At 35.5% G+C, this 22855-nt stretch overlaps 1 non-coding gene across 1 annotated transcript; it reads left to right on the forward strand.

Annotated features, from left to right (window-relative positions):
- The first annotated feature begins 6885 nt into the window (after nt 1-6885).
- Nucleotides 6886-6992, forward strand: LOC121494004. Its single transcript, XR_005988652.1, has one exon. It is a non-coding gene; the product is annotated as a U6 spliceosomal RNA (small nuclear RNA).
- Nucleotides 6993-22855: the final 15863 nt, after the last annotated feature.

Here is a 22855-nt window from a genome sequence, read left to right on the forward strand (position 1 = left end):
AAAAAAGGTTACTTAAGAGAAAAATGTTTCCCTGGAGCAAAAAAAAATTATAACCAGATGTGGTTATAATAAACACAATTACAACCATAGATATGTTTAAATAACAATAAAGGAAATATGGGCAGCCCGGGTGGCTCAGCGGTTTAGCACTGCCTTTGGCCTGGGGCCTGATCTTGGGGACCCAGAATCAAGTCCCATGTCGGGCTCCCTGCATGGAGCCTGCTTCTCCCTCTGCCTTGTCTCTGCCCCTCTCTCTCTCTCTCTCTCTATCTCTCAGTGTGTCTCTCATGAATAAATGAATAAAATCTTAAAAAAAAACAATAAAGGAAATAGAACACAAGCTTAAGAAAAATATATCAAGATGAAAAGGAAATAAAATTAAAAATATCATTTATGTCTAGGATCAAATATACAATTTAAAACTGGTAAATTAAATACGAGTTATAAATATAAACAAAATGGTGACAGAGAAAGAATGAGGATGGCAAAAAAATAGATTAATCTCATCAAAGTTATAAATCAATAGAAATTGTCTAAAAAACAGGATTGAAAGAATTATATCAAAGTGTGGTTTTAAAGAAAGTAATATAACAAAAGAAGTATCTTTATTTTTCTTTTAAAGATTTTATTTATTTATTAATGAGAGACACAGAAAGAGAGGCAGAGACACAGGCAGAGGGAGGAGAAGCAGGCTCCATGCAAGGAGCCTGATGTGGGACTCGATCCCAGGAATTCAGGATCATGCCTGAGCCAAAGGCAGACACTGAGCCTTTCACGAGCCACCCACACATCCCAAGTTATATCTTTCAAATTAACAAAATAAATATACCTTCAAAATAAAGAAAATGCAGATCTCATCATGATAGAGCATCTCAAAAATTAAGGCTAAGACATGTAAATTATAAAATAAAATATAGACATAATACTAAACATATTTTCCATAATTATAAATGCAAAAGACTAATTTTATCTCTCAAAAGTATTTTCAGAAAAAATCAGGAAAAACAAAAATATTTTCTATATAGAAGACATATTTCAAAAACAGTAATTTGGAATGTCAGAAAATAAAAGGCTGTGCAAGGAAAAATTCAATTCACCTTTCTTGGTCCATGATAGATCAAATGGACAATCTTCATTGACAAAAATAACAATTAATTAGGTAGATTGAAATAATACATATCGTATTCTGTATTCTGAAAAAGAGAGGTGACATTTTACAAGACCAACATTATACTGACACTAAAAATCAAATAAGGACATCACAAGAAAAGAAAACTACAAGCCAATATCCCTGATAACATAGATGCAAAAATCCTCAATAAAATATTAGCAAACTAAACTCAATGGTACATTAAAGGATCATGCATCATGATCAAGTGGGATTTAGTCCAAGGATGCAAGGATATTTCAATACCCACAAATCCATTAATTCATATTCCGCATTAACAAAATAGAGGATAAAAATCATATAATCATCTTGGTGCACCAAGGTGGCTCAATTGGTTGAGCATTCAGTTCTTAATTGGTCTCAGATCATGATCTCAGGGTTGTGGCATCAGATCTATGCTCACTGTGGAGTCTGTTTGTCCTCCTCCCTCCCCCCGTCCTTCCACCTCCCCTCTTCTCCCTGCCTCCAGCTTTTGCACACTCTTTCTATCTAAAATAAATAAATAAATAAATAAATAAATAAATAAATAAATAAATAAAATCTTTATTGAAAGATCATATGATCATCTCAATAGATGTAGAAAAAGTATTTGACAAAATTCAACATCGATTTATGCTTTTAAAAAAGCTGGTATAAAGAAAATATATCTCAAAATAATAAAAGCCATACCTGACAAGCTTACAGCTAGCATCATACCCAACACTGAAAAGCTGAAAGCTTTTTCTCAAAATCAGGAGACAAGGATGTCTACTGTCACCACTTTTTGTTTGTTGTTTCAAGTTTTTATTGAACTTCAAGTTAGTTAACACATAGTGTAATAGTGGTTTTAGGAGTAGAATTTAGTGATTCATTGCTTACATATAACACCCAGGGCTCATCATAACAAATACCCTCCTTAATACCTACCACCCATTTAGTTCATTCCCCATCCACCTCCCTTCACCACTTTTATTCAACATAGTTCTGAAAATTCTAGCTGGACCAATTAAACAATAAAAAGAAATAAAAGATCCAAATCAGAAGGGAAGAAGTAAAATTGCCACCATTAGCAGATGACATATTATACTTAGAAAGTCCTCCTAGGGAGTCCATCAAAATGTTGTCAGGAAAGTTGCAGGACACAAAATCAACAAATAAAAATCAGTTACATTTCCATATACCACTAACAAACTATCAGAATATATATATATATATATATATATATATATATATATATATATATATCCCATTTACAACTGCATCAAAAAGGGTAAAATACCTAGGAGTAAATTTATCAAGGATGTGAAAGACCCTATACATTAATAAAGGGCTATACATTAATTAACAATTAATGAAAAAAATTTGAGAAAGACAGAAATAAATGGAAAGATATTCCTTGCTCATGGATTAAAGAATTAATATTGCTAAAATGTTCAACTATCCAAACCAATCTATAGATTCATTCCATTAGAATGAACACTTCTAACTAACTTAATATTATATGTCAATTATATATCAATAAGAATAAAATGAAATAATAATAGTCACTGTGCTAACATTAATAAAATTTTTAAAAAAATAAACAGCGACTTATATTCCAAAAACAAAAAAAATTTACTGAGGACAGTATCATCATTTTACATTTTTACAAAATTCCTTTAATATTAGCTTAATATAAGATAACTGGAATCTCATATCTGCTTCTGTATTCAATCTGCTACATGTCACATAACCTTAGGAAAATTCATGTACATACTCATAAAAGAAAAAAAGTGGAAAAGGAAAACAGTATATTAGTAGTATCATGAATATAGTTTGACCTGACAAACAACTTAAAAGGAACACCACAAGACCACACCTACAGAACCACTCTTCTTAGAATTGCTCTCTTTGCCACATCCAACCTCACCACAATCATTCCAGACAGGTAAAGACCTAGCAGAGTCATTTCTGCTGTATGACTCTTGCCATGTGTCCATAGATGACTAGTTGAATGGTAGAGAAGGAACTCAAGAAGACTCAAACCTACTTCTCCCTAATTAAGTTATAATTAAGATAGAAGGATAATTAGTCCTTTGTCCAGCTGGATGTGTAATATTTAAACATGAAACCGTGTGGCATAAATTTTCAGCACATCATGTAGATTGTGTAGGGGGAAAAAAAGCCACTCTGGAGAGAGAAAACAACAAGGCAAAGGACTGAATGAAGTAGGAGCCAGAATCAGATAATTTGGTAATGCTAATAATTTGGCATCACCTGCTCCACATTGCTTATGGCCTTTCTGCTTTTTGCTAGAATCAACACCTTCACATCCAATTATAGTGCTTCATTTTATATTGGTCTCCTCATGTTGATTTCTGACACTAAGCAGAGTCCTACTTAATACACAATGGTTTGCTTTATAGTTATAATTCCTTTGAAACAAACAATATAACTCTAAAAGGGCATTTTGAAGTCCTGTGAAACAGCTCTGAAATAAGTTGCAATTAAAATATTTATACACACACACACACACACACACACATATATATACACACATACACACACACACACACACACACACACAGTATTTCCTTAGATGTACTGTTTGATTTCCTCCTAAAATTCTCACAGGCAAAAAGCTAAACACATATATGCAGCATTCATTGCTTTGGAAATACCTAAATTATGTCATTCCTCATGGTCATCTTACATTTTTTTAAAGATTTTATTTATTTATTCCTGAGAGACAGAGAGAAGCAGAGACATAGAGAAAGAAGCACGCTCCCCAGTGGAAGCCCGATGTGGGACCCAATCCGCGGATGGGGATCACGCCCTGAGCCAAAGGCAGACAGATGCTCAACCACTGAGTCACCCAGGCATCCCTCATCTTACATGTCTTAAAAAGAAAATAAAAAAATCAACAAATTATTTTCTAAAATGTAAATGTTCACCTGATATATGAGAAAAGGTAATTTAAGATTAAAACTCAATATAGGATTAAAACTCAGAAACAGTTACAGTAGGGATTAGATATAGCCATGTTAATATGAACTTAGCTCTGATCTGAGGAAAAAAGACATGAATTAAATGGCATTTCTTCTAGAAATGGGATGTATATATTTATTTTTATGGTTAACAAGGATCTTTCAAAATGTTTTCTAAAAGTAATATTTGTTGATGTGGTTTATGTATACAATGGAATATTACTCAGCTATTAGAAACGACAAATATCCACCATTTGCTTCGACGTGGATGGAACTGGAGGGTATTATGCTGAGTGAAATAAGTCAATCGGAGAAGGACAAACATTATATGTTCTCATTCATTTAGGGAATATAAATGATAGTGAAAGGTAATAGAAGGGAAGGGAGAAGAAATGTGTGGTAAATATCAGAAAGGGAGACAGAATATAAAGACTCCTAACTCTGGGAAACGAACTAGGGGTGTGGAAGGGGAGGAGGGCGGGGAGTGGGGGGGAATGGGTGATGGGCACTGAGGGGGGCACTTGACGGGATGAGCACTGGGTGTTATTCTGTATGTTGGCAAATTGAACACCAATAAAAAATAAATGTATTATAAAAAAAACATGGTTTTGTCTAAGGAAAGGTCTAAAAAAAATAAAAAATAAAAGTAATATTTGTTGAACATAACTTCACTTGCCTTGAATTGTGTGAGTTCTTCACAAACATTATCATTTAATTCCTACAACAATCCAACAATGAAAATAATGATCTTCATTTTACAGATATGGAAAATAAAGTTCAACAATATTGCTTGAGATTGCATGGTTTACAATCCACAGAGATGGAATTTGAACCCATATATTTAACTTCAAATTCCATACTTTCTCCTGTAAACCATGTTGAACTCATGATTTGTATAACTGAAATATTAAACTTAGTTGGAGAAAATCAATCAAATAAAAACAAAGCACACAAAATCTCAAGTAAATAACAATCTACATACCTATCTTTTCAACAATTCTGTTACCTTGCACAGAGGCTGAATAATGCCAAGCATTCAATAAATATATATATATTTTAATTTACAAGTACAGGAAGTGAATTTGATGTATTGCTGAGAAATCATAAATGTGATCAGGTAGAAAAGAATACTGAAATTTTCAGATAAATTTTTCATTGGGCAAACTTTTGCTTACCTCATCAAGTAATATAAATGATCATAATAAAATTCCTTCACTCTTCATTAGCATTTATGTCTAAATGTATTCCCTGATCACAGCTCTTGAAAAAAATATGAAATACTGTTCAGATTCTATTAAAATTTGTTGAAAATATTTTATACCAAATGATATACTAGAAAGTTTACATATATCATTTTATTTGATCCTCATTACAAAAGAGGAGAGTAAAGTGTACAGATAATAGGTAAACCTCTTTGGATTACTATGTCAGTAACCATAAACTCAGTATTAGAGCGTAAGTCTTCTAAATTCTGTGTAATTTTCATCACAGCCATGGCTTCCAAAGTGGGGTCTATGCACCCAAGATGTACACAAGATCATCTACTAGCATGAAAAGAAATTATTAAAAGTTCTATTTATATGTACAATAAATAGAAATTTATCACATAAATTCAATGCTGTATACTGTATATATAGCATTAATTATTACTTTTGCTTTATGACTTAAAATTATATGAGTATAGTAGAACAAGTATATAACTTCTACATAAATATATATTCATTGAAAAAATATAAGCAAAAATATATTGTCAATGGCAGTCATAGTCAAAAACTGCATTATACCATATGGCCTTTCTATGACAGGTCATTCTGTTCAAAGCACAAAATATACATACTCATCCAAACCCAGAATTAAAGGAAGAAATTTTATAAGATCTTTGTCTACAGCCAGCAGATGCTAAAACTTGACATAGACTGACCTTGTTCTGCCCCTCATAGCTATAAACTAGAAATCCTCCACCTGGAAATTCTAACTCTAGACCTTTCATGTGGGAGATTTCAATCATAAGCACCTGTAGTCCAGGGCTGCCATACCTACATCAACTTAGGTTTCCAGCTTCTCCATTAATAGGTCAAATTGGTTCAAAAAGGGTTGGCTGGGACTCCAATAAACACAATGTATGATATCAGGAATAAAGGAAAGTTTAAAGAAATAGAAGAGCACTTACCTCAGATATTTTAGAAGTCTTTCCAAGTCTTCCCTATCAAACTAATTTGAAACAAATTCCAAAATTAAATTAAAAAGTATTGAGAATCAGATTTTCAAAACCTTTAAAAAATATTCCAGCATAAACATAGCAGCTGATTAAAGTCAGTTCATTAAGCCCTACTTGTTAAAAACAAAAATGGCTAGTTACAAAGCAGAACCCAAGTAAATGGCAAGAAATCAATTTAAAGGAAGTAAAACAGGCAGCAGAATATTATCAGAAAAAAATAAAAGAAATACGAAGGAAAAAATAAAATGTTTCACATCAGTTCAAACTGAATAGCCTATTCATAATAGCAAACTCTTCCAAGGCTAAGAAGGGAAAGCCCTGTTCAGTTTATTTTTTTAACTTACTTTTTACTTTTTCCCTGTTCAGTTTAAACCATCCTAAAATATATAAGACTACAATTAATGCTGATAGTGTAAACTGGTAAAACATTGGAAAAGTTAAGAATAAAGCCCAGCAGGCCAATTTGGGGCTCCAACAATGCCAAACCTCCAAAAATCTAATTATTATTTTATTATGTCTGCTGCTATCACAAGGCAATAAAAATAAAGCCTGTAGTGCTTGCTTTGTCAGCATATATACTAAAACTGAAACAATACAAAAAACATTATTGTAACCCCTGTGCAAGGATGACATACAAATTCTTAAAATGTTTCATATTTTTCTAATTTTCAAAAAAAAGGAATTTAAGAAGGATGAATCAGGAGCTAATGGGATTAGTTACATATAGGGGCTAAGTGGGAACAGAGTGGAGGGATTGTGGAAAGGGTTGACTCTTTTCTGAATATATATTTATATGTAGTTTTGACATTGACTGAATCATGTTGTTTTTATGTACTCAAAAAATAAAATTTAAAACACTAGGAAAATAAAACTGCAAATAACAGAGACATAATATAACTATATCCCAAATTTAAAAAAAAAATAACTACACTGAAGAGAAAAAATAGAACTAACCTGAGTAACTTTGGAACAGTACTTTGACTCTATACCCTGAGTCTGAAGCCAAAAAAAAAAAAAAAAACAAAAAAAAACTATAAACAAATACTAAAACTCTAGTTAGAGGGTCTGCTTTTGATGGTAAAATGAGCTTACAATTCTTTTTTTAAGATGTTTTATTTATTCATATTTATTCATGAGAGACACAGAGAGAAAGAGGCAGAGGGAGAAGCAGGCTCCACGCAGGGAGCCCGATGCAGGACTCGATCCTGTGTCTCCAGGATCACACCCCAGGCCGAAGGCGGCGCTAAACCGCTGAGCCACCCAGGGCTGCCTGAGTTTACAGTTCTTAAACTACCTTTTGTGCATTGTAGAACTAAGCAAATGATTAAATATTTAGAGGATTAAATAAACTAAATCTCTTACTGTTGGAGAAGGGAGTTACAAATATGGAAAGAAGGCTAGAATAATTCCATGGTGTTGAATTGCAATGAAAGTAATTAGTATAAACTCATGCTTTGAATGGATGAATGGATGATGGATGATATATAGATAGATGATAGATAGATAGATAGATAGATAGATAGATAGATAGATAGATAGAAATAGTAAGTGGATATAGTTCTATTTAAATTTTTTAGTATTGCCTGTTAAGAGCCAGAAGGAAAGACACCATCTGCAAGGAATACATCCTAAATCCTGATCTTGGTTTTTAATATACCATCCCTCATTAAATCTTGATCTTGGTTTCTAAATACCATCTCCCATTAAAAGAAACTGGCCTCACTGGAAATATAGTTGACTCTTAGTGTTGAGGCAAGGAAAGTAAAAAGTGAGCCTGGGACATCTTGTAGTTCCAGAAAGTAAAACTGTGCTTAAAAAATGATGGAGGTAAGCCAAAAAGACATAGGTTTCAGTTTGAGGGTTTCTACTCACTAAATATGAAATAAACTGAGTGTTCAAATAATAGTAGCAACAGAATATTCATAGGATAAGAAGAAATCTATGAGTCTATACTTCCATAAAAAAAACAAATGAATAGGTAAAGTAATGGGAGAAGGAAAATGTTTCCTTATATTACAACTAGTAAATGGAGAAGAAATAATAGTTATAAAATTAACATTTGGCGATTGTAGTTTATCTAAATATAGCCAATTGTCCTTCAGAAAGCCTGATGAGGATAAACATCAAATTAGTGGCACCCAGACAAGTAGGATAACAAGAGCTACTTGTTTAGCAGAGAAATCAGCAAGCACATTGCCTTTGGCTTCTATGTTGATTTCAGAAATATGATCTTATGCTTCCACAACTGATAATTCCTCAGAATTTAATAACTTCTAATATGACATTTATCACTTCATTATTTTCCTATCAGATTATCTGAATGTGTCAAATCCCCTTTGCTTCCATAGCACCTCAAAATCATAAATCATGTGTCTACCATATGGTAAGTGTTTACCATTTTCCTTTTTGCCAGTATTCAGGCTCAACTCAAAATTATTAGTTTTGCCAGTTGGGAAAATAGAGCATTAGGCAATAAAGTTGATATAATGGCTGAATATTCCAGGATGAATACTTGTCCTGTATAGGAAATATCTGCCATTTTCAAGAAAAAGCCATTTATAAACAGTGAATCAGGATTCATTAAAGGAGTATTTGTAAGAGCAGTCCTAGACATACGTCCTGAGTTATAGCTAAATAGTTATGTATTTTTCCCTTTATCTGGAGGGATTAAGGTTTATACAATGTTAAATTGTGATATGAGAAGCAAAATGTAGGAAGGTTTTGTAAGCAGTAGAATAAATGACAAAGAAATTATGAAAGTTGCCTAAAAGAAACAGAGTGCACAATATGATGGCTGAAATTACAAAGGAGATTGTAAATGCCATATAGGCATAGCCAAAGAGTTATTTGCTACCATGGTAATAGAGATCACTAAACTTTAAAGCACTTACTGGCCTCACAAGGGGTATCTGTTCTCTGGCTAATACATTCTGCTGTTTCTGGTAATGCTTTAAGGCAAATAGGGAGAAGAAATCTCTTTAAAAAGCTGATTGGGCTTCAAAGAATAAACAAATTAAGTCTGAGTTTTTATTTATTTAGCTTTGACTAAGTCATATTTGAAGCTGATCTACATGAAATTTTCTAAATTATAATAATGGGACTTCATTTTTCCATAATAATTATTTTTGCTTTCATTCAAGGAATTAGCAGGTGCTTTCATTATATCATGCAGCTGTTATCTAGAAAGGACACTGAAGTGATGATTCTGTGCCAAAAAGAGATAGAACACTTTATGGTCAGCCCTTCTCTGGATAAGCAGAATGATGAAAAGGAGTGATAATAAATCCTGACCTGACCACCCAACCTGCTGACAGCAGTACAGACCTAATTGCTACTAAAACGACTACTCAAGGTGCAATGATCCTGAAATGGGCACCTCACTTACAAAGCAACCACAACAAAATACTGTAGTCTGGAAGTGAGTACTTCTTGTACACAAAAATAAATCACTTTCTAGAAGATTCAAAAACAGGCAGCTCTATACTTATCTAGGGCCTAACTAACCTGATCAGACCAAATAGGACAGCCAATCAGCAGCATTCAGATACTTTGATTTCCTAACATGGGATAGGCACTGGATTCCTCCCCCAAACCTTAACCCTAGAGCTTAGCTTTTGTGTTGGATTAGAGTCCCTGCTTAACTCTCCATTTGGTCCAATAATCTTTAATTTTGTTCTTTAACATAATAAAGGAAATAGCCTTATGTAAGCTAAAATCAAACTAAAGGAAACATTTGTAATATATGTCAGATTTTACTAATCTACAATCTGTTATGATTTTTTTATTGTAAACAAATATATATTTTTGTTCTCAATTTTATTTTCATAATTTTTAATTATTTTTCTTAGAGGCAGTCTCCAAAACAATAAATTTCAGGCCTCACAAAACCTGGAGCAGTTGGCTATAATTCTGGTACATTTGAAAGTGATATTTTAACATTGCTTTTCCATGGGTTCAAATATGGTTAGGATGCCTGGATTGAGATATTATTTTATCTGTGAGATCTTTCTCTGAGGACAACTTCTGAAAGCTGAATAGATAATTTCTGGTTGAACTCAGTTGCTTCCACTTTATAGTCCTAGGAAAATTACCTGGACAAATTAATATAATATCCTCTCTTTTTTAAAAGATTTATTTATTTGTTTTTAGAGAGGGATAGAGAGAGAGGAAGCACATGTGAATGGAGAAGCAGCAGAGAGGGTGGGAGAGAGAGAATCACAAGCAGACTCCCTGCTGAACATGGAGCCTGACATGGCGCTTGATTCCAGGACCGCAATATCATTTTGACCTAAGTCAAAATCAAGAGTTGGATGCTCAACCAACTGAGCCATCCAGGCTCCCCTATGCCCTCTTTTTAAGAAAAAACCGTATACCTAAGTATGCAGTACCTTTTCATTTTGGCTACCAGGCTTCTGGTACCATTTCTGTGAAATTAAAACAGTGAAGTATCTGAACAAGTGCTGAGCCAAGGGTGTGGTAGAGTTGACGATACATGGCCCCCTCCTTATAATCTAGTGGGAAAGATAGAAATGCATGATGACAACTACCATGATAGAGGACTCTGCAGAGTACAGTGGAATAAAGTGTCCACATCTGCCTTCTGAATCTGTGAGGGTTACGAGAAGTACCTTTGAGGTGAAACTTGTAGTAAGAATTTAGCAGATCAAAAGGAAAGGCAGAGCATTCCAGGTAGAGGAAATCATTAGGAAAAGAAGTAAAGAGGAAGTAAATTAGGGAAGAAGTAAAAGGTGATAGAAATAGATAGACAGGGACGCCTAGGTGGTTCAGCGGTTGAGTGCCTGCCTTTGGCCCAGGGTGTGATCCCGGAGTTCCGGGATCGAGTCCCACATTGGGCTTCCTGCATGGAGCCTGCTTCTCCCTCTGCCTATATCTCTGTCTCTGTGTAAAATTTTTTTTTTAAAAAAGGAATAGATAGACAGACAAGGTGAGATCATAAAGAACCAACATTGCACACTATCCAAGAGTTTGAATTCCACCAGTTGAACCATAAAACATCACTAAAAGTTCTGGAGGAAGAAAGGAATACAGATTTGCTTATTAGAAAGACAATTCTGACCCCAGAGAGGAGACCAAATTGAGGAAAACAAGACTAGAATTAGGAAATGTGATAATTCCTCTTCCAGATCTCCTAGCAGGTCCAAGGACCATCTAATCCCCTCTCCATGTTTCAGGTTTCTGTTTGCCACCAGATTCACCCCAACTCTTGTCTCCCAAGACCAGTACTTGCCTACTATTACCCTACCAGTGCTTTATACCTTCAATTATACCTTTCATCCCACTACAATATTAGGTTATAAGACAAACTAAACATGTTTGACATTAGAAAAGAACATTGATCTGATAAATTCACATATAATGATGGTATTAGTAGCTAACATTTACTGAGTATAACTAGGTGTGATATAGTATGCTAAGCATTTTACATTTCATTTAATCTGCAAAATAAATATAGAATTATAGTGATGACTATTGTCACAATTTTACAAAGGAGGAAAAGATTAGGGAACTTTCATAATTTGCCCAAGCTCACACACCAAGTAAATAGCTAAGTTCAACTTCAAATCCAGGGGTATCTGATACTAGTACTCTTACCCACCATCCGATATACAGGGCTCAGAAATGACAAGATGGACACTGTCCCAAGTATTATGGTATTAAAACAGGACTACATCTGTTTTTTGGTTTATAAAGCCTGAGGTAACAAGGTAACATGCATTTTCTAAATTTTCCACCATTAACCATGTAATTAGAAAAAAAATAGCAAAAAGTTGCTCATTTGTTAACTATGTTTACTCAAAACAAACATACTAGAAAACTATAATGTGACACAACCTTCAAAATGCTTTGTTTTGGGGCATATGGCTGGCTCAGTCAGTTGAGGGTAAGACTCTTGATCTTGGGGGTGATATATAAGCCCTTGAGCCCCGCATTGGGTATAGAGATTACTTAAAAACAAAAAAATCTTTAAAAAATGCTCAATATAAAATGATCACTAAAAAAATAAAATAAAATTGATCACTGAGTCACACTATCATAAAATTTTATCAACCAAAAAGATATTAGCTTAATGGAATGAATGAAAGGAAATGTGACCCAAATAATCTAAAATTGTGAACATTTAAATATTCATGTTGATTTTTTTAAAAAAATAAATATTTCTTAGTATTTATTTATACCTCAGTAGTTCCAACATCAAGATCTTGAGATATTTACAAAATTTTAGGTATGAAGATAAAATCAATACATGAGAAAATGAGACAAACAAAACAGCATTTTTTTCTCAGCCGATTCAAATCCCTAGTTATCCCCTGTTTAGTTTAATATGAAATGAAATTGTAGTCTCTAAGAATACACAAAGAGTAGTGGGCAGAATTCTAAGATGCCCACCTCATGATCCCCACCCTGGGTATACATATCCTGTATAATCCTCTCTCCTTGAGTGTGAACTAGACTGTGAATATGATGGATTTTACTCCTTTGATTAAGTGATCTATTATGTTAAAAATGAAGAGATTTTTCAAATGTAATTAACATCATAAATTAGTTCATTTTGGGTAAAATAAAAGGGAGATTATTCTATATTGCAATAGCAATGTGATGAGACACAGGGTAGTTACACTTGTGGTGAACATGGTATAATGTATAAACTTGTCAGTTCATGAAGTTGTACACCTGAAACTAATGAAGACAAAAACAAAAGGGAGGTTATCTTTGGTGGGCCTGACCTAATCAGGTGAACCTGTTTTAAGGGACCTTAAACCTTCTAGAAGGAAGAGATTTAAAGGACAATAAACTCTCTTACTGTCTTTGAAGTAGTAAGCCATGAGGTTCTACGAGAGCCATATAGCTAGTATCTGAGAGTATCCTTTAAAAACTGAGAATAGTTCCTGTCCAATAACTAGGACTGGTGACCTCAGTCCTACAGCTGTAAGGAACTAAATTCAGCCAACAAAAATGTGAGCCTGAAAGAAGGCTAGGGCCTCACATAGGACCAACCTCAGCCTGACCAACACCTTGACTACAGCCTTCACCTTCAAGACCCTGAGGGGGGAAAAAAAAAAAAAAAATATATATATATATATATATATATATATATATATATAATAAAAAACCCAGCCACCACATGCCCAGACTCCTGACCTACAAAACTGTAAGATAATAAAGAGACCAAAATTATTTTAAGCCACTAGGTTGTGGCAATTTGTTATACAGCAATAGAAAACTAATACACTAAGACAGGGGTGTACCCCACTACATGCTAAACACATGAAAAACTCTAGCCTCTGACACCAGTACCCAACAAAGCACAGAATCAGTTTCCCTCAGATAAAAAAGAGCAAACCATGCACATAGAAAAATATACATTGTTCAATAAAATATTGTTTAGAGAAACAAATCTTTCATAATCTGAGATTTTGCAATTTCACCAATGCAAGAAAAAGACAATGCCTTGATTCAAATGATATGGGTAAACAGCAGAGGTGAAATATAAATCATCTCAATAGCTTTTATAGCAAATTTACCTCCTGTCTCTTGTTTCTTTCTTACTATAAACCTCGGCTGTCTAAAGGATTAAGTCTTTGTCTCAAGAACTAGATGAAGACTAGAACTTAAGCCTGCCTATTCTTTTTCCCTGTAGTACTGAGACTTCATCCACTTGGATGACGTCTTACAAACATGTCACGTGTTTGTAAGGACCTACTTACAAACTTTCTCTTCTTCTCTGCTTTTCTCATATTTTCTCTGCTTTTCTCATACTGCAATGTCTTAATATTGAGAATGAAATTCATGGTCACTGGGCAATAGAGCCAGAAAAACTAGATCCTATTCAGCTTTACATCCCTGGAGCCCATATCTTCCTATCAAAATGGTTTTTTTTAATGTTAAAAATATTATCAGTTAAGAGGTGTTGAGAAAGAGTATGTTTTGTTCTACCCTCACCTTTTCTCTCCCACAATACCACTTGCACCATATACACACTCTTATTTAGGTGATAATTCTGAGAAACAAGAATGAAGAAATAAAGGCATTATTTTCCAGTAGTATGAGAAATAGACTTTGTAGTCTGAATTCTGGCCAATATGAAAATGTTCCTTAACTAAAAATTTAGAAGAAGGTAGTCCTTCAGCTACAAGCAATCTATTTGCAATTTCAGAAGCCAAAGTACTGAAACTCAGCAGATGGATTACAGATGTGAATTGCTGCTGGGAGCACATATAGCAAAGAACATTTTAAAGCTATTTCATTCACTAAGATCAATTCTGATCTCACTGAAAACCAGTATTAACAGGTCCAGATTCCACAGGATAATTGGTTAGGAAACACAAAAACCATTCCTGAAATTAGAGTAGCCCTCTAATTGTGAATTTGTTCATTAACAAATTCCACTATGAAACAATGATTGGAATCTGCATTTCAGAACAACCTGGAATTATCCTAGAATCATAAAGGTGAAAGTATGTGCAACCAAAAGAACCCCAAGTTCCTTGACATACTGTAAGAACATTATGGGTATGTGTAAACACATAAATACAAACAGGAGGTTATATCCTATTTATTTTCCATAGGAAACACCATTTTTAGCAATGTAGTGTGTAAAAAAACAAATTATATTTGAACACCAGATTTTAAAACAGGAAAGCCAAAAAATGGGCTAAAAGTACTGTTTTACTTTATTATGAGAATATGAATTTTGGAATGCCTAACAGAAAAGATGTAAGAAAGAGGAAAGAACAAAAGAAGGAGGAAAGTGAGGAAGGGAGAAAGCAGGGAGCAAGGGAAGGGGAAAGAAGGGGCCTAAGAAAGGAAAGAAGAGAAGAAATAAGGAAAGAAATTAGGAAGGAAAGAGGAAATGAAGGAAGAAAAGAAGGATTACTGTCAGATGAAAGTATTTTGCAACCCAAATCCACTTCATCCATTCAAGAAGGATGCATTGTAAGATAGGCACTGCTTATCACTAAAGCTACAAAGCAGCTGAGGACAAAATCCAGTGAAAATAAAGATACGCAAATAGTATCAGTGCAGTATGAAAAGGGCTATAATACAAGTTTGAGCATAGCTTGTTAATTCTGCGTAGGGACTTAAGTTCACTTTCCACAAATGATACTTTATCTGGCTCTCAAAGAGGTAACTAAAACATCATTTGCTAAGATGGAGTAAAGGGGTCCATATATAAATTTAATACCTAAAAGAAATTCCAACTTTCTTAATTCTTTTCCTCTTAACATTCAACCAACTCTAAAACCACCTCTCAAACTCATGTGTCATATCTTGCTCCTGCTAGTTGCCCCAGATGAATGACACATCTTTCTGGAAAGTAACTCCTTAGACGATGCTACAAGCAAGGTGGAAGGCTTCTGATCTATACAACAATAGAAGATAAAGATGCTATGAGTCTCTTTGAGCAAGACACAAGAATTTGTTATGTTATGAAAGTTGGGGCTAACTAAAAGAAGATATCAGGAAAGCCAAAAAGGTTTAAGGTTACCAAGTGAGCTGACAATCTTCTGAGGATAGTGTTTAGTAATGGCACCAGACAGTGAGGGCTACACACACACAAGCTACCATGATTTTTTTTATTTTTTTTTTTATTTATTTTTTTTTTTTTTTATTTTTTATTTATTTATGATAGTCACAGAGAGAGAGAGAGAGAGAGAGAGAGAGAGAGGCAGAGACACAGGCAGAGGGAGAAGCAGGCTCCATGCACTGGGAGCCTGATGTGGGATTCGATCCCGGGTCTCCAGGATCGCGCCCTGGGCCAAAGGCAGGCGCCAAACCGCTGCGCCACCCAGGGATCCCTACCATGATTTTTTTTAAATCAGTGAGAAGACTAGAGATCATAAAGAAGAAAAATAACTCATGAACTGGACTATAGATAAATAGAAATTATCTGAACCAAAGCATACAAAAAAAAAATAAGACTGATGAAAAATAGAGTTTCTAAAACTGTCATTGAATTACATATAAAAGGAAACCCACTCAGTAATTCAACTCAATATGATATAAGAAGTCTTAGCCAGTGCAGTAAGACAGCTTGCATAGGATTAAACACAATTCTTTACTTATAGATAACATGACAATATATGTCAAATGTTCATTTATATATTGTCTGTGGCTGCTTTTGTGCTACACCAGTAGAGTTGAGTAGCTCTGACAGAGACCAAATGACCTATAAAGTCTAAAATATTACCTCTTCAACCCTTTAGAGAAAAAGATATGTCCTCTGATGTAGAAAATTTTGAGGAATTTATAAATAAGCTATTAGAACTAATAAGTGAACAAAGCAAAATAGCATGATGCAAGAGCAATATTTTCAAAATCTATTTTATTTCTACATATTATCAGTAATATGAAAATGAAATTTGAGAATTCCATATATAATGATATAAAAATATAATTTGGGGTACGTTTAAGAGAAAATATGGAATATCTGTACATCAAAAACCATGAAATATTGCTGAGAAATATTGAAGAAAGCATAAATAAAAGGAAATGTATATCACATTAATATGAAAAAGTTGTCAAATACCTCCAAATTGATTTATTGTTTCAATGTAATCCCAATCAAAATCTGAGCAGGGTTTTTTGGTAGAAATTGAGTAGATGGTTTTAAAATATTAAAAAAACAATTTTTTGGTGGAGTTTTTCCAGTTTTCTACAAAGAGTGTCATGTTGTTGGCAAATAGTGAAAGTTTGACTTCTTCCTTGCCAATTTGGATGCCTGTTATTTCTTTTTGTTGTCCGATTGCTGAGGCTAGAAATTCTAGTATTATGTTAAATAACAAGGATGGCAGGGACATCCCTGGCTTCTACCTAACCATAGAGGAAAAGATCTCAGTTTTTCTACATCAGGATTACCTTAGTTGTGTATCTTTTATATATGGACCTTATGATGTTGAGATATGTTCCTTCTATTCCTACTTTGTTGAGGATTTTATTTTATTTTTATTTTTCAACTTCTTTTTATTGGGGTGCAATTTGCCAACATATAGCATAACACCCAGTGCTCATCCCATCAAGTGCCCCCCTCAGAGCCCATCACCCAGTCACCCCAACCCCCCGCCCACCTCCCTTTCCACTACCCCTTGTATGTTTCCCAGAGTTAGGAGTCTCTCATGTTCTGTCTCCCTCTCTGATATTTCCCACTCATTTTCTCTCCTTTGCCCTTAATTCCCTTTCACTATTTTTATATTCCCCAAATGAATGAGACCATATAATGTTTGTTTTTCTCCTATTGATTTATTTCACTCAGCATCATACCCTCCAGTTCCATCCACGTTGAAGCAAATGGTGGGTATTTGTCGTTTCTAATGGCTGAGTAATATTCCATTGTATACATAGACCACATCTTCTTTATCCATTCATCTTTCGATGGACACCGAGGCTCCTTCCAGAGTTTGGCTATTGTGGACATTGCTGCTATAAACATTGGGGTGCAGGTGTTCCAGCGTTTCACTGCATCTGTATCTTTGGGGTAAACCCCTAGCAGGGCAATTTCTGGGTCGTAGGGCAGATCTATTTTTAACTCTTAGAAGAACCTCCACACAGTTTTCCAGGGTGGCTGCACCAGTTCACATTTCTACCAACAGTGCAAGAGGATTCCCCTTTCTCCACATTCTCTCCAACATTTGTTGTTTCCTGTCTTGTTAATTTTCCCCATTCTCACTGGTGTGAGGTGGTATCTCATCATGGTTTTGATTTGTATTTCCCTGATGGCCAGTGATGCGCAGCATTTTCTCATGTGCTTGTTGGCCATGTCTATGTCTTCCTCTGTGAGATTTCTGTTCATGTCTTTTGCCCATTTCATGATTGGATTGTTTCTTTCTTTGCTGTTGAGTTTAATAAGTTCATTATAGACCTTGGAAACTAGCCCTTTATCTGATACATCATTTGCAAATATCTTCTCCCATTCTGTAGGTTGTCTTTTAGTTTTGTTGACTGTTTCTTTTGCTGTGCAGAAGCTTCTTACCTTGATGAAGTCCCAGTAATTCATTTTTGTTTTGTTTCTCATGCCTTCATGGATGTATCTTGCAAGAAGTTGCTGTGGCCAAGTTCAAAAGGGTGTTGCCTATGTTCTCCTCTAGGATTTTGATGGAATCTTGTCTCACATTTAGATCTTTCATCCATGTTGAGTTTATCTTTGTGTATGGTGTAAGAGAATGGTCTAGTTTCATTCTCTGCATGTGGATGTCCAATTTTCCCAGCACCATTTATTGAAGAGACTGTCTTTTTTCCATGGGACAGTCTTTCCTGCTTTGTCGAATATTAGTTGACCATAAAGTTGAGGGTCCACTTCTGGATTCACTATTCTGTTCCATTGATCTATGTGTCTGTTTTTGTGCCAGTACCACACTGTCTTGATGACCACAGCTTCATAGTGCAACCTGAAATCTGGCATTGTGATGCCCCCAGCTATGGTTTTCTTTTTTAATATCCCCCTGGCTATTTGCAGTCTTTCTGATTCCACACAAATCACAAGATGATTTGTTCCAACTCTCTGAAGACAGTCCATGGTATTTTGATAGGGATTGCATTAAATGTGTAAATTGCCCTGGGTAACATTGACATTTTCACAATATTAATTCTTCCAATCCATGAGCATGGAATATTTTTCCTTCTCTTTGTGTCTTCCTCAATTTCTTTCAAAAGTGTTTTGTAGTTTTTAGGGTATAGATCCTTTACCTCTTGGTTAGGTTTATTCCTAGGTATCTTATGCTTTTGGGTGCAATTGTAAATGGGTAGATTCCTTAATTTCTCATTGTTAGTGTATAGAAATGCCACTGATTTCTGGGCATTGATTTTGTATCCTGCCACACTGCCGAATTGCTGTATGAGTTCTAGCAATCTTGGGATGAAGTCTTTTGGGTTTTCTACGTAGAGTATCATGTCATCTGTGAAGAGGGAGAGTTTGACTTCTTCTTTGACAATTTGAATGCCTTTTATTTCTTTCGGTTGTCTGATTGCTGAGGCTAGGACTTCTAATACTATGTTGAATAGCAGTGGTGAGAGTGGGCATCCCTGCTGTGTTCCTGATCTTAGGGGAAGGGCTCCCAGTGTTTCCCCATTGAGAATATTTGCTGTGGGCTTTTTGTAGATGGCTTTTAAGATGCTGAGGAATGTTCCCTCTATCCCTACACTCTGAAGAGTCTTGATCAGGAATGGATGCTGTATTTTGTCAAATGCTTTCTCTGCATCTAATGAGAGGATCATATGGTTCTTGTTTTTTCTCTTGTTCATATGATCTATCACAATGATTGCTTTATGAGTGTTGAACCAGCCTTGCATCCTGGGGAGAAATCCTATTTGGTTATGGTGAATAATCTTCTTAATGTACTGTTGTATCCTATTGGCTAGATTCTTGTTGAGAATTTTTGCATCTGTGTTCATCAGGGATATTGGTCTGTAATTCTCCTTTTTGGTGGGGTCTTTGTCTGGTTTTGGGATTAAGGTGATGCTGGCCTCATAGAACGAGCTTGGAAGTATTTCATCTGTTTCTATCTTTTGAACAGCTTTAGTAGAATAGCTATGGTTTCTTCTTTAAACATTTGATAGAATTCCCCTGGGAAGCCATCTGGCCCTGGACTTTTGTGTCTTGAGAGGTTTTTGATGACTGCTTCAATTTCCTCCCTGGTTATTGGCCTGTTCATGTTTTCTATTTCTTCCTGTTCCAGTTTTGGTAGTTTGTGGTTTTCCAGAAATGTGTCCATTTCTTCTAGATTGCCTAATTTATTGGCGTATAGCTGCTCATATTAAGTTTTTAAAATCATTTGTATTTCCTTGCTATTGGTGGTGATCTCGCCTTTCTCATTCATGATTTTATTAATTTGAGTCTTCTCTCTCTTTTTTTTATACGGCTGGCTAATGGTTTATCTATCTTTTTAATTCTTTCAAAGAACCAACTCCTGGTTTTGTTGATGTGTTCCACAGTTCTTCTGGTTTCTCTTTCATTGAGTTCTGCTCGAATCTTTATTAACTGTCTTCTTCTGCTGTGGAAAGTTTTATTTGCTGTTCCTTCTCCAGCTCCTTTAGGTGCATGTTAGCTTTTGTATTTGAGTTCTTTCCAGTTTTTGGATGGATGCTTGTATTGTGATGTATTTCCCTCTCAGGACTGCTTTTGCTGTATCCCACAGATTTTGAACGGTTGTGTCTTCATTCTCATTAGTTTCCATGAATCTTTTTAATTCTTCCCTAATTTTCTGGTTGACCCTTTCACCTTTTACCAGGATGGTCTTTAACCTCCACGTGTTTGAAATCCTTCCAAACTTCTTCTTGTGGTTTAGTTCTAGTTTCACAGCATTATGGTCTGAAAATATGCAGAGGACGATCCCAATCTTTTGGAATTGACTAAGACCTGATTTGTGACCCAGTATGTGGTCTATTCTGGGGAAACTTCCATGTGCACTTTAGAAGAATGTGTATTCAGTTGTGTTTGGATGTAAATTTCTATAAATATCTGTGAAATCCATCTGGTCCAGTATATCATTTTTTTAAGCTCTTGTTTCTTTGGAGATGTCGTGCTTAGAAGATCTGTTGATTGTAACAAGCACTACATCAAGTCACCAAGTATAAGTGTATTATTATCTAAGCATGTCTTAACTTTGGTTATTAATTGATTGACATACTTGGCAGCTCCCACATTTGGGGCATAAATATTCATGATTGTTAGGTCCTCTTGTTGGATAGATCCTTTAAGTATGATATAGTGTCCCTCTTCATCTCTTACTACAGTCTTTGGGATAAACTTTATCTGATATGAGGATGGCTACCCCTGCTTTCTTTTGAGGACCATTTGAATGGTAAATGGTTCTCCCACCTTTTATTTTCAGGCGGTAGGTGTCCTTCTGTCTAAAATGAGTCTCTTGTAGACAGCAAATAGATGGGTCTTGCTTTATTATCCAGTCTTAAACCCTGTGCCTTTTGATGGGGTCATAAGCCCATTCACGTTCAGCATTACTACAGAAAGATATGAATTTAGTATCATCATGATACCTATTCAGTCCCTGTTTTTGTGGATTGTTTCCTTGGACTTCCTCTTTCTATTAGAGTCCCCCTTAGTATTTTTTGGAGACCTGGTTTGGTGGTCACATATTCTTTCAGTTTCTGCCTATTTGGAAGCTCTTTATCTCTTCTTCTATTCTGAATGAGAGCTTTGCTGGATAAAGTATTCTTGGCTGCAGGTTCTTCTCATTTGGGACCCTGAATATATCCTGCCAGCCCTTTCTGGCCTGCCAGGTCTCTGTGGAGAGGTCTGCTGTTAATCTAATATTCCTCCACATTAAAGTTAGAGATTTCTTGTCTCTTGCTTGCTGCTTTAAGGATATTCTCTTTATATTTGGAATTTACAAGTTTCACTATTAAATGTCGAGGTGCTGATTTTGGGTGGGGGGGATCTCTCTATCTCCTGGATCTGAATGCCGTTTCCCTTCCCAAGTTAGGGAAGTTCTCAGCTATGATTTGTCCAAATACATATTCTGGACCTCTGTCCTTTTCTGCGCCCTCGGGAACCCCAATTAAACGTAGGTTTTTCTTCCTCAGGCTGTCGTTTATTTCCCTTAATCTATCCTCATGGTCTTTTAATTGCCTGTCTCTTTTTTCCTCAGTTTCCCTCTTTGCCATTAACTTGTCTTCTATGTCACTCACTCATTCTTCCACCTCGTTAAGCCTCGTCGTTAGGACTTCTAGCTTGGATTGCATCTCATTTAATTGATTTTTAATTTCAGCCTGATTGGATCTAAATTCTGCAGTCATGAAGTCTCTTGAATCCTTTATGCTTTTTTCTAGAGCCACCAGTAGCTTTATAATTGTGCTTCTGAATTGGCTTTCTGACATTGAATTGTAATCCAAATTTTGTAACTCTGTGGGAGAGAGGACTGTTTCTGATTCTTTCTTTTGAGTTGAGTTTGTCCTTCTAGTCATTTTGTTCAGTGCAGAGTGGCCAAAAACAAGTTGTACCGGAAAAGGAAAAAAAGAGAGAGAAAAAAAGAAGAAGAAGAAGAAGAAGAAGAAGAAGAAGAAGAAGAGGAAGAGGAAGAGGAGGAAGAAGAAGAAGAAGAAGAAGAAGAAGAAGAAGAAGAAGAAGAAGAAGAAGAAGAAGAAGAAGAAGAAGAAGAAGAAAAAGAAAAATGGCAGGGGGGGAACCAACAAAACAAAAAACAAGGGGGAGTATCCTCTGATTCTATAAACTGTAAATGCCTCGACTTCCCCTGGAACTTTCCAGGGCTGCTTGGTCAATAACTTGCTCTTCCCCTGTCCTTCCAGCTGGTCTTCTGGGGGAAGGGCCTGTTGTGCTGATTCTCAGGTGTGTGCACCTGGGGTGCTGCCCAGCCCCTGTCCGGTGCACGGCTCAGTGGGAGCTCTTTATCCTGTGAGGCCCCTGCTCAGTCCCAGGTACAAGGTGACACCAGGAGGAACAACAGTGGCAGCAGCCAGCTCTCCACTCTGGAGTCGGCACCTGCAGTAACTACCGCAGCTCCCAGTCCACAGGGGCCTGGATGCTCTGGGGTG

Source organism: Vulpes lagopus, chromosome 6, assembly GCF_018345385.1.
Source record: "Vulpes lagopus strain Blue_001 chromosome 6, ASM1834538v1, whole genome shotgun sequence".
Classification (NCBI taxonomy): Eukaryota; Metazoa; Chordata; class Mammalia; order Carnivora; family Canidae; genus Vulpes; species Vulpes lagopus.